Raw genomic sequence first — 14,077 nt, forward strand, 5'->3', positions numbered from 1 at the left:
TTAGAATCTAATGGAAGTGCCGCTATTTCAAAGCTTTTATTGATATTGATACTTTTCGGCGATCATTTGTATACAACTAGGGAACAAATCAAATTATTTTATTGAATATTTTTTGATTTGTTCTTTTTTCAAGTAGTCACACTACTATATATAAATTACTAGCTTTTGCCCGCGGCTTCGCTCGCGTTAGAAAGAGACAGAAAGTAGCCTATGTCACTCTCCATCCCTTCAACTATCTCCACTTAAAAAATTACGTCAATTCGTCGCTCCGTTTTGCCGTGAAAGACGGACAAACAAACAGACACACACACTTTCCCATTTATAATATTAATATTGATAAATTGAAATAGATATCATACACGAAAGAAAAAACGACAACGCCCACTGGTGGCCGAGCCGGGAATCGAACCCGGGTCTTCAGCTTACGCGGCTAACGTCTTCACCACTAGACCACCCGCCCGCCGTGGTACCCGACGAAATTTCGACAATTCTAAATTATACAAGCAAACGTGCGTGATGACAGTGATTTTTTTTATTAAAAAATTAATAAAACTTAAACTATTTTGACAGCCTCGCACCGTGTAAATGTTATTTTATTCGTCAAACTATCAAAATAGTTGCAAACAGGTATCTTTACCTGACTCTCATAATCTTCGTAAATGTAATGATTTGTAAATAATCTTCTTTTGTTCTTTTTTGTACGTGTAGTTTTTTCTTTTCTTTTGTTTCACTGTTATATAAATATGCCATGAAAAAAATAATTCTAATTCTAAATTTCTGGAAATTTTCTTGGGAAAAGTTTCATGCAAGTTGCCATTAAGAACACCCTCTTTAAGAATATATAAACGCAATGTCTTTCAGTTGACGCTTCATTTGATGTTAGACTTTACAAACTGACTTTTTTTATCAACTCATCAAGTGCCATAGAACTTGACCCTATAGCTTGGCAAGAAATGTGTAAAGAACAATACCGACAACTTTCTATGTACATTCACAATATTGGAAACTTCTTTGCTAAGCCCGCCTTTTAACACTTTCGCAATCAGGAACCCGTCTGTTAGGCACTCGTTTAACTAACTAACTAACTTTGCTCAGACTCTAACTTTGCTCAGATGCCGGAGAACCCACCTAGAGCGATTTGTCGCCATACCAGCGGACGGTTATAGATAAGATATAGATATTTATTGGTAAAATATTCACATTTACACGTCCATTACATGATTTACTAATTATCCGTAAAAAAAAACACATTTCACATTAGGTATTCTAAATTATTATAATAATAAAAAACAGGTGACAGACTGGGACCCGCGGAATACCATAGCCGATGCAGGCCGGGGTTCGGGCAGACCAAAAAGGAGATGGCGGGACGACCGACGCATTCTACCCAAACTGGTGGGAAAACGCTGATAACAGGGTCGAGTGGAAAAAACGAGGGGAGGCCTTTGCCCAGCAGTGAGACACTAAAAGAGGCTATTAAAAAAAAACATAAAAAAACACGTAATACATTAGTAGGTATATAGGTACACGATCTAGTCAATAACCTCCGGTGTCTGATGTAGTGCGTATTTTTTTTTGTCTGGTAGTGAATGTGTGAAGACTCTTCCAGTAATCTACAGATTATCTCCGCGAAGCCTCTGACTCATAACAGTGAATCAGGCTTCACTAGAACCCGATCGATCCGCGGTCCATTCATATCTGCCGGTTTTTTCCTCCACTGACATTTCCAAAAATCTAATTGAGCAATTCCCGATAAGTTTGTACATTTGGATCACGTCTCCGATTTGGATAAAAATTGGTAGGCTGATAGAATCCATGATGCTGAGCAAGATCCACTAGGTTTCCCAAAATGTCCTAGGTTGATTGTATGAAACTTTCCTTTTTTGTTAACGAAAATGTATAGAAATCTGGTAACAAAAAGGAAGGTTTCATACAAACTACATAGGACATTTTGGGAAACCTAGTGGATATTGCTCAGCATCATGGACTCTATCAGCCTACCAATTTTTGTCAAAATCGGAGACGTGGTCGTAATGTACAAACTATTCGGGAATTGCTCAATTACGAGAGATACGTTGAATATTATTAGTCATTAAACCATCGAGGACATACCCAATAGAGTGGTAATATGGGGCTGTCCGTCTGCGCAACGGATATGTGATTTGTCACTTATAAATGTTAGCGCACGCTCTCACTAAAACAGTACAAAACCAGTATTGGATCCGTGCGTACGTCTCTGCGAATTACGAAATAAATTATAGTTTGTTTTACTATTATTATAATGGCGTGCTGTTCTATTCAGTTTCGTAGAAAAAACAGCAAAACATCTGACTTTAAAACATAAGGAATAACTTTTCATCGGTAAGTTACGATTTTAAATTATAAATTACTTTATATTAAATTTTGTCCGGAGGCCAAGTTAAACTGGACAACAAAAGTGAAAGGTGATGACGCAGGCTAGACGTATGTCGTTATCTCTTGCTTCCACGTAACTCAATTCACATCACACCATCTCTTTCCAGTCTGCACTAGTGTTGTACATGCTTAATTTATAGCATCAAGTGGTGTATCGATATTTAAGTAATGAGTAAGGAATATTATTGTGTGTACCTACTACATAATGATCACACTCTATTTAAATAAAGAAACGAGAAAGTTATCTTGCACTAATGTAATTTTTATTAAGCAGAAACGTCTGCTAACGATTCTAAACATTTTTATATTAAAGGAAAAAATGGAAAAATTTACGCTTCCGGCGGTCACCCTAAGACGTGTAAAAAAGGAAAGGCATGGAAAGATTTGCGAAGTCCGGCGTGGCTTCCGTAGCTCAATTGGTAAGAGCATTGCACGGATTGCAAAAATGGTGCGGGTTCAAGTCCCGCCGGAAGCGTAAATTTTTCCATTTTTTCCTTTAATATAAAAATCTTGCACTAATGTTTGCATTAATGGTTTATGTCGAATATTTGTATATTATCGATTATGTTAAGCTTGATTGATTATATTAATGTATTAGGTACCTAATTCTTAGGTGTAATTAGATATGTTTTGGGTATATTTAGGTGACACGATTTCGTAAAATCTCTATCTGATATATGTATTAATTTAAATATTACGTTCAAGTAATTTGTGAAATAATAAATTGCTATTTAAATCGAAATAAAAAACACAACTTGAGAAACTCGAAGGTACATAATTAGGGATTGGAAAATTTCATAACTTTTACTTAAAATAATTATAATCAGATTTTTACTTCCATGAAAATATAGATTTCCCTTTTTGTATACCGTGTTTTATACTAATAATAATATATAGTAGTATGTAATAGATTTCTGCACCACCGTGTGTGCATGCAATGTTACGGACTTTTGGGGCTTGCACACACAGTGGTGCATAAAGCGCGTAAGGGGTTAAAATATCCTTATCGATAAACCTTACTTACGCACTACCTCATCCCTAGCACCTATTACTTGACCTTGTATCAGCCAATGGGAGCGCAGTGAGAGGGGATATGAGTAGCCGCGAGTTGGCGGAATCGTTCTCGAACAAATTAAATAACATTTCTGCTCTATTAGGGTATGTACTCGATGCATTAAACATATCGTCACTACCGCGGCGGGCGGGGTGGTCTAGTGGTGAAGACGTTAGCCGCGTAAGCTGAAGACCCGGTTCGATTCCCGGCTCGGCCACCAGTGGGCCTTGTCGTTTTTGCTTTCGTGTATGATATCTATTTATAATTTATATATAGTAGTGTGACTACTTGAAAAAAAGAACAAATCGAAAAATATTCAATAAAATAATTTGATTTGTTCCCTAGTTATATCGTCACTACTTTTAAAAAATCGCGTATCTCACGCTGTTCCTCAAAGTTAAAACGCAGTAAGTCTATATGCATTCCATACATACAAACTACAATTTTCTTTTCATTGACAGACGAAGATACAAGTTTTTTTTAAAGTAGTGACGATATGTGAGTTATCGGGTCTCTGGAGCGTTTGTCATAATTTGGTATTTCTCAGAAACACGTCACTTTTCAGAGTTGTTATTAAACAAACCCAACCTAACCGACCTTAATGAAAACCCTGAAAAGATCAAAAGCCGAGAAATAAAACAAAGTCGCTTCCCGCTGTCTGTCCGTATGTATGCTTAGATCTTTAACAGTACGCAACGGATTTTGATTCGGTTTTTAATTAACAAAAAATAAAACCGCCTTCAAAAATAAGCGCGTTACAAAACACGGAGAAACTAAAAAGCCAAAAATAATAAACCTTTCAATTCAGATTTCTTATCGTATTGCAATAAGCTAAACATCCAAATTATAAACAAATCAATTATTTTTGTAGTCGGTACCAGACCTGTTCGTCGCCTTGCTATTGCCTGTTTGCCCCACCCAACCATACACAGGCTGGTACCGACTCCAAAAATAATTGATTTGTTTATAATTTGGATGTTTAGCTTATTGCAATACGATAAGAAATCTGAATTGAAAGGTTTATTATTTTTGGCTTTTTAGTTTCTCCGTGTTTTGTAACGCGCTTATTTTTGAAGGCGGTTTTATTTTTTGTTAAAAAGTTTATTTATTTGTTGATTTTTAGTGGTTCCTAGTGATATTATATGTATCAGTCCGAATACATGTACAGTAGTGAAAGAATTATCCTTTAACTCCTAACCATTGAGGAGTTGACCTTCCATCATCAGCTCAGTTGATTTTTAGTGGTTCCTAGTGATATTATATGTATCAGTCCGAATACATGTACAGTAGTGAAAGAATTATCCTTAAACTCCTAACCATTGAGGAGTTGACCTTCCATCATCAGCTCAGCCACATAAAATTATTACCATCAGACGTAAATACTGGTGTACCTTTGAAAAATAGAGTAAAAACATTACATGTGCCTATAACATTTGAAGAGTTCCCTCGATTTCTCCAGGATCCCATCATCAGACCCTGACTTGGTGCCAATGGGACCATCTCGGGGTTATACCGGTTCGATCAAAAAAAAAATTTTGAAAATCGGTCCACGATTCTCGGAGATATCGAGTAACATACATACAAAAAAAAAAAAAAAAAAAAAAAAAAAAAAAAACATTCAGTCGAATTGAGAACCTCCTCCTTTTTTGAAGTCGGTTAAAAAGAAGGAGGAAGGTTTATATGAATAATATAATACCCGTGTGAACCTGGGCGGGACGCTAGTCTTAAATAATACTTGAAACATTAATAACCATACATACAGGGTGTAAACCTAATACGGGCGCACCTCTTAACAGTGGTGAGTATAGGACATAAAAAATGGAATTAGATAACTTTTACTTAAAATTTTAATATATTTTTAATCCATACAAAATAATTCGGCCCGCAACGTAATGCAAACACACTCGCGTTAAACGCTCGTTGACAGTTGTCATTGATTGTCATCGCAACCACGTTTACAGTACATTGCTGCTGGGAAATTTTTCAAAAATTGATTATGGGGTGAAAATTAAGAGTAACTCAAAAAAACCTCTTAATTGATGATAACAATATTGAATTACATGCCTGGTTTCATTTATCGCCCTTATTAGGTTTACGCGCTGTATATCAACTAACAAACTAAGTAATAACAATAACACTTCTTGAACGCCCATTTTATCTAATTTGTCACCAAAACAAAAGAAATGATCTGTAGTTACGTTGTTGTTTACAAACATTACTTACGCATTCACGGAGAGCGAGGATGTTTTGATTTATTTCGTCGCTTGCGCACGTGACCGCTGACGATTGAAAAACGTAAGATACTGTCTCTTTCACATTGTACTTAGGAGAAAGAGTATGATATATTTGTAGAATCCCGTTGCGTTGAAGAGTAAGTGACTAAGTTCAAGTGCATGAAGCAAATATTTTTATAGAATTTTGACATTCAAAATAACACTCCGTCGGCGAGGCCGTCAATATCGATGCTAGCATATATAAGTACTTAGCTTGGTATACCTACCTTTCCGTGCGTGATGTCTTAGTGCGTTTTCACATTATCCGATCCGGTATCGGATGTCGGACCGATATCCCATACATTACAGGCGCCATCTTAGACTTCTTCCATTGAAATCCTTCCGACATCCGATATCGGATCGGATAATGTGAAAACGGACTTAAGGTGCTACACGGGCAACAAAACTGCCAGCAATTCACATACCATTGCCGCGTTTGCTCCATGGTTAGTTGGTGCGTATTGAACAAACGCGGCAATGGTATGTGAATTGCTGGCAGTTTTGTTGCCCGTGTAACAGCACCGTTCCATTCAATTGAAACGGAACGGGACAGGCCGCAATTTTTAAATTCAATTCAATTCAAAACCTTTAATGTCATAAACAACACATGTCAAAAATACAAAAACAATAATACAATAAATAAGAGTTCTATCTTTATCTATCTCTCAACTTATCCATAAATTAGGAGACTATAGCCAGCCCTGCTTTACACGTCCAGCGCATTTTTCACAGGATCCTGGAGGTGTTGAAGCCACTAGCAAGACAAATGGCGGAGCAGGAAGCGCTTCGAATATATTCGATACGGTAAACGACCTCTGCGGCGCTACTATGGGATTTCGACTTGAATTATATATTGAAAATACAGGCCTATTATAATTTTGACTAACGTCTAAACTTGGAGTAAGATTCGGCATGGATTGAATACTCTCAAAAGTGACGTTTTTTGTACGTTTCATACGTCTAGTACAGAAGTTTCAATTTCGATTTCGGTTATTAAAATCGTTGGCTTAAGATTCGTTAATGTTTATATTTCAGCTGAACTTATACCGAAATATCGTCCGAAACTAGGACAAAACCGAAGCACCATCAGATAAAAATCCGATTTTGATATGACACTTTTTATCAGTCGAAGAGAATAATCGATCGAATCGGTTTTGGACTCGCCATACCCCAACATTTAGGGACCGGCCACATCAGAGCGTCGCGTGTCTCGGGGCGCGCAACGGACGTCCGCGCCACGCCACCTAAGTGTAATTCAAAAAAATGTACTGAGGAGACGTTTTTGAATTACACTCAGGTGGCGTGGCGCGGACGTCCGTTGCGCGCCCCGAGACACGCGACGCTTAAGTGGGAACGCTGGCCTAGACGCCTATAGGTCAACAGAGTACTTTGGCCAAAATAAAGCGGAAGGAGAAAAGCGGATTCGTCAGTGTGCGTAGCCGAATGCACAAACGCTCACGATAATATCTCTTTCGTAGCTATCTATCTCTATCGCTCTTGCGTATCGGCGCGACAGAGCTAGACTACATTTCTGCGGCGTTTCGGTGGCGTTTCGCGTCGCAGAAATGCCATTCGGCTACGGAGCCTGGATAACAGGATCGAGTTTGACACTGTCGAGAACCCGTGGTAGCGCACATTTCGTAAGCTGATGAGGCGGAATGACAGACGGGCGGACAGCAGTCACGTGACTACTTTAAAATAAAATTAAAAGAGCTCGCTTTATTTCCAGCGTCACACAGAAGGTGGAGCATCAGACTCGGCAAACGGTTACTCAGAGCAAAGTGACTAGAGCATATACCACTCGTAGTAGAGAATAAATGACTGTTCAAAGTAATATGTGTAGTCGCCATCATCATGACCATCATGATGTAGAAATAGTTGGAAAAATAGTTGATTGTGTTATTTGTGTTAACAAGGGATTCAAGGGAGATTGCTACCATGTGACACAGTGCTATTCACATCATCTGTGAGGAAATTCCAAAATATCGTTGTTGTAAAAATATTATTTGTTACACTTATTCGACACAATTTTTTATCCATAGATGCGGTGCGAAACTCTTTTCGTTGCGTTTATAATGTTTATATTTTATACTGGCAACATAAAGTCCTTGTACAGAAAAGTGCCACTTTGCTCCCCCCTAACAGTGAAGAAAAGTACACTTACCGAATGGGTAATGTGAAAAAAAAATCAGATATTACAATACACAATATGTAATATAACATAACCATTAATCAGTAAAGACATATTAAATGGCTTAGAATAAATTTAAAAGTGGAAAATGTCTGCCTTGGGTGAGACTTGAACTCACGGCCTCTGGATCGATACTCCAGCGCTCTGCCAACTGAGCCACCAAGACTTCAACCAAGCCAGCGAAATTTTCCACTACTAAGGTCAATGGGACCCCTAGCGACATCTACCGTAAGAGTGTTAAACTTCTTAAACGGCAACCGGAGTTCCAAGTCATATTGGAAATTCACCAGTTACGATGCGCTAACCAACCAAGGCAGACATTTTCCACTTTTAAATTTATTCTAAGCCTAACGGCATCGATTGCAGACGTTTCTGCTAATCAGAAGTTAAAAATATTAAATGGCATCTAGAAATATGTACCATGCTAATCCTCATTTAAAGTGAGACAATAATTATTATCAAATGCTTTAGGTATTAATTCGTAGAACCTAACTAATTCGTCTAGACATCAAGTTAATACCAAGGTTAGGAAACCTGAAATTTAAACATCAGGTAGACAAGGTTTTTGTTAATTATAGGTACGAATAATTTGAAATAGGTCAAACGTGATTATTCGATTAGGAAGAGAATTATAGAGCTTTTTATTAAAATACAAGTTTTTGCCCGCGGCTTCGCTCGCGTTAGAAAGAGACAGAAAGTAACCTATGTCACTCTCCATCCCTTCAAATATCTCCACTTAAAAAATCACGTCAATTAGTCGCTCCGTTTTGCCGTGAAAGACGGACAAACAAACAGACACACACACTTTCCCATTTATAATATTAGTAAGTATGGATTACCTTATAGAGCTTTGTAATCGTAATTTCTGAAGAGCATGTCTCTTTTATACTTTGCTTAGATGTTTTATCTGTATATTTTAACTCGTTCATTGCCACGAAGGAAAAGCTTTTCGCAACATATATGTATGTATGTAGATGCATGACAAAGTATAATTTTAATAAATAATAAGACACGTATTATTTAATTAACGGGTTAACCTTGCTTAACAATAACCTCCCGAAATCGATAATTAGCTATAAAAACTCGTCATTTAATGTCCCTATAATTAAAATAAATGATTTACCAATCGGTTTTAAGCAATTAAGTGCATTCTGCATACCTGGGTGCCGCATTCCGCTGTTACTGCACTTTTATTCAGCACACGTACTGAAATGGAAACCAACAACTGTTTACGCAAAAGCGTAGGTACTTATTGTTTTATTAATTAATTATGTAACCTTTTCGCCATTGATATGGTAAAAAATCAGCACATTCCAGCACACTAGAACTTGATATTCGATGTAACATACACTCATGTAACGTCTTGATAGATCTTGTTCAGATCTTTGAGTACCTCATCATCATCATCATTTCAGCAATTTATCGCCCACTGCTGAGCATAGGCCTCCCTTCGTGTACGCCACTCATCCCGGTCCTGGGGGGCGATTTTTGAATCTCGCATACTCCCATTTTGTCACCGGTTGAAAACGGTGACTTGCTTATTATTTTCAGTGACAATTTTCTGAATTCGAACGAGTGAGACTCAAACATCGGCCCCCTGGGCCCGGTTTGTGTACCTACGGGTTGTTTCGGTGCAATTTTTGACTTGGCGCAGACAGTTTAATATTTCATTGCCGTGGCGAAGAAAACTTAAGGGTGGTACTGGTACCAGTTTACCACACGATATCAGAAAATTACTTAATTGGGTGAATCAACTTTTCTTTGCCAGCAAAATTTCGCATACTTCGACTACATGTGGTCAGAAAATTTAATTGGGATTTAATCTAAGTAATTAATGTATACTTATTATATTAAATACAAATATACTAGCAACGCAATACAACATTTAATTATAGGATTTCCTATTTTATAACTTTGTTTCGAGCAGTGACCCAGTGGACATAGCTGTCCCTCACTTTTGTATGAAAAAAGTGTCTCTTCCACTGGGTCACATATTGTTTTAATTAAAAATGAATCGTTTTTAAATTTTTCCCTAATTGGTATACGTGAAATAAGGATCTTTATTCACAATGGTAAGGTTAAAAATCACAAAAGTAGACCTAATAATAAGTAAGGGTAATTCTTGCAAAAAGCAAGAAAAAGTTGATTCACCCAATTACAAAATATAACTGTGGGTGCCCGTTTCTTTAGATTTATGTACTCGTATGAGTTGTAGTCGAGTGGTGTACTACCTACATTTATTCCTCCTGACCAATTTCGACCACAGCGACTAAGTACTGAAGTCACATTCTTTACATACCTACTCGTATTTACCTAGGTACTTGCCATTCCGGCATTGACAGTTACGAATCGGTGTCCAATAAAGTCTTCAAAATGAAATTATAGCGACACAGGACATTGAGTATTTTCACAATTCAATGGTTCGGTAATAAGCGAAAGTCAGACGAGTTTAACCGCTTTCTGCTCTTATAGGTCAAAGTGCGATACTGCAGTATTTTAATACTCGTCCTTCAGATTTTTTTTCTAGATACATACACGTACATAAACTTACGTCTTGTATTCCTAAAAGGGGTAGACGGAGCTTATGAAACTGCTCAAGTTTCAGTGACACTTTATTGTTAAAGAGACTGGCAGAAAACGAAATCGGGAGCCATATACAATATCCTCCTATCCTAGATATTCAACAAATACACTGACACATCGAACTTGTGTAAGGAAACTCTTCGCGCCTACATGTTTTAATTATTATTTAGTACCTACACGGGACAGAGTCGCGTTACGTTTTGAATCTAATATCAAAAGATAATATCCTTTAACTTTAGCAGACACAATCACTACCCACGACCAGTCGTCTAAATAAAAAATACACACATAATAAACTACGAAAAAAATTCTATAAAGATGCAAGTACAAAAACGCGAGTTGAACGCCCGCTGATCATCCTCCCGACAACGCATGTGCACACATTCAAGAAATCTTCATTAAAATTGTTCATTAATTAAAAATTTACTTCAATTTAGAAAGTACTCTAACAGACTGACCGGCTTGGAATTTTAAAAACGAAAGTGAGTGTAACTTAAAAAACTTATGCTTAAATAGTACATTACGATACGAGTGCGGAAAACAGGAAGTTCGAAACGAGTGGTGATAAATTTAAATCTACACGAGTTACGAATTTCCTTTTGGCACGTGTATTGTACGATTCCTAACGAAGTTTTTCAGTAGCTACAGATAGATGGCCGGGGTGGCCCTCTGAAGTTTCGACCTGACAAAAAATCAACCACTTTGTGCACTAGTGCGGGCAAAAATGTACTGAAAAAGTAATATTACCATGTTTTTCGACTTCTCGTTTTATTAATTATAACACAATACGGGACTTAATCAGGTAAAATTACGCTTTAAAACTTACCTCCGACTTTTCAAGGACGGCTTTGTGCCCGTAGTCTCGGAAAAGTACGCAGTCCTCGAAATTTCCAAGGTCAGTTTTAAAACATAATTACTCGGAAGTCCCGTGTTGTGTTGTAATGTGTAAAAAATCGTGAAAGTTTAAGTGTTTTTGTTTTACTGATGTAATAAAACTTAAGTTATTCTAAAGAAAGCGTTCTCAGACTACCAATATACCAGTTCAATTTCATCAGTTTATATTTTTGGGAATACAAGTACGGAACGAGGTCGTTGTGTTTTATCTGGTGCAGAAATAAAAACCAACCTACGCGAGACCTTCGCGAAAAAATAATGATTAGAGGGCTCTCTACAGACGCCCTCGATTCGAAATAGATTTACATAGGTAGTTTAATTTTGCGAACAGGCAAAAAAGGGGTCATTCTAGGAATGAGGTAATAATAACCTGAAATTATTTTATAGTCTCTAAGGTCGAAGTTCAAGACAAGGGTTTTTGGCAAGGTAGTATTATAATATCTACAGCTAAAATTTGTCCAGAACTAGTCGACCTGTTCACTCGAAACTCTAACACGTGCACAAGAGGACACAATCTTAGGGACCGGCCACATCTAAGAGACGCATGTCCTGAGGTGCGCAACAGACGTGGCGCGCGCCGCGCCGCCTGGGGGCGCGTCTTACGTCCTTCCTATACAAAATGTACTGAGACGTTTTTTGAATTACATTCAGGCGGCGTGGCGCGGACGTCCGTTGCACGCCCCGAGACACGCGACGCTTAAGTGGGAACGCTGCCTAACAACAAAGCACAAAACAAATATAGGCAAATAGTTACCAAATACCAAATAACTCTCTGAAGTTGTGAACGCGTCCAGCGTCAATCGATTTAAAATAGACTAGACAAATTATCTAAATAGTGAAAACGTGCAAAGTGAACTATGATTTAGAGGTACAACAGCTGCCTGTCTAAAACGAAATATGATTATAAAAAAAAATATGATTATATTTGAAAATTGTTATTGTATATTTAACATATTAACAATAAGCTGCGGCCTACATAGCCATGGCCTCTTTTTATGTACAGGCATAGGCATTCTCGTAAATAGTGGCGTGTCTATTATTATTACACCTGCCATCTAAACGATACCTAAATGACAGCGTCTCTCTCGCTCTAATAAAAGGGTGAAAAAGATTGAGTAAAAACGTCACTTCTGTGGACAATATTATAAAAGTTAACGACTCTGGTACATTCGTATCCCGTTTTTCGTATTTGAGTGTCAAGAACTAAAAAAAATGTTTCCCGTCATTAGAATGTCGTCTAAAAATTAGCACTAGATTTTCTTAACTTTTGTAATGTCCACAGGAGAGATATAACCAATTACCCATACATTAAAACCTGTTTGACCCAAAACCATGTGTCATCAAATATATCGAAGCGGCCACGGTGATCACATCACATGTTTTTATTTTCAAGGCGTGGCGTAAGTGGGTGTTCGGATATTTTTGAGCTCAGCAGCTCCGTTATACAGGGTGAAATAAAGAGGACCGTTCAAACTCTGCATAGTGATTTTTAAGGACATAATGAACAACTGTGGCCAAGAGTAAGCCCATTTATAATTTAAAAAAAACAACTTTTATTATGGGACCAATGCTGAAATCGCGAAAAAAAAATTGATTGTTCCATAGAAATGAGCGGCATGACAGTCGAAATGTATGAAACAGCCAATTTTTTTTTTGCGATTTCATCATTGGCCCCATAATATATCTTGTTCATTATGACCTCAAAAGTCACTATCCAGTCCTTTTTGTTTCACCGTGTATGTAATGGCGACTGTAGTTATTAAACGCGAACATGAATGATATCAATTTATTGTCAGATGCACGTTCGAATCAACCTCTTAGTGTGAGATGTGTGCGGAATTTCTAATTCACTATTTACTTAATTAAAGACCTAGTTAATATGTTTATTTTATAGCATAGCATAGCATTTTAAACGGTTATATAAAAATTACATATTAGGTTAAGGCCAATGAGGCAGTTTATGTGTTAAATAATACATATATAGATAAATTACGCATACACAGAGGCAATTTAGGTTAGGTAATTATTGAAATCTCGTTTCATATACCTATAGTAACAAAAAATCTGATTTCTCCTGCGTTTTGCCTCCTTATATTTCCACATAGAATCACATTCCGCCAGTTTTCATGTCAGTTCTCATCATGACATTATACTTATATACAAGTTTATACACATACCTAACATTGTGATATTCCAAATACTTGTAGACAGATCGGAGACGCTCTGCCCTTGAGCACAGACATGCCAATGCAAACTGCATACCCATACCTACCAACTGTTTAAATCCGCCGAAACGCTTCCTCTCGTCCTTAGCTCGACACTGCAATACAGCCCAACAGAGTCCATTGTCAAGTGTCGCCGAGCGCCACTTATAGGAAATGGGTTACTTAGCCGGTTCGAGGAGGTCGACCCGTCCTGATGACATTGGGCTAATTGAAAAATGGCTTTATGTGCGACCTCCAGCGGAGCTATTCAACTGTGACCTGGCATGCCGACTTCTGTGAGAACCTCTGAGTACAGTCAGAAGACGCGAGGATACGACTTTGCTTAGGAATAGAGGCATTTTCCGTTCAGATGAGTGTACAGTCAGCATCAATAGCAGATGAAACAACGCTCCAAAAGTATCTGACATCCTGAATATCTTTTTCAAAATAGATAAATCAGTTC

This window comes from Leguminivora glycinivorella, chromosome 12 (genome assembly GCF_023078275.1).
Source record: "Leguminivora glycinivorella isolate SPB_JAAS2020 chromosome 12, LegGlyc_1.1, whole genome shotgun sequence".
In the NCBI taxonomy this organism is placed as follows: Eukaryota; Metazoa; Arthropoda; class Insecta; order Lepidoptera; family Tortricidae; genus Leguminivora; species Leguminivora glycinivorella.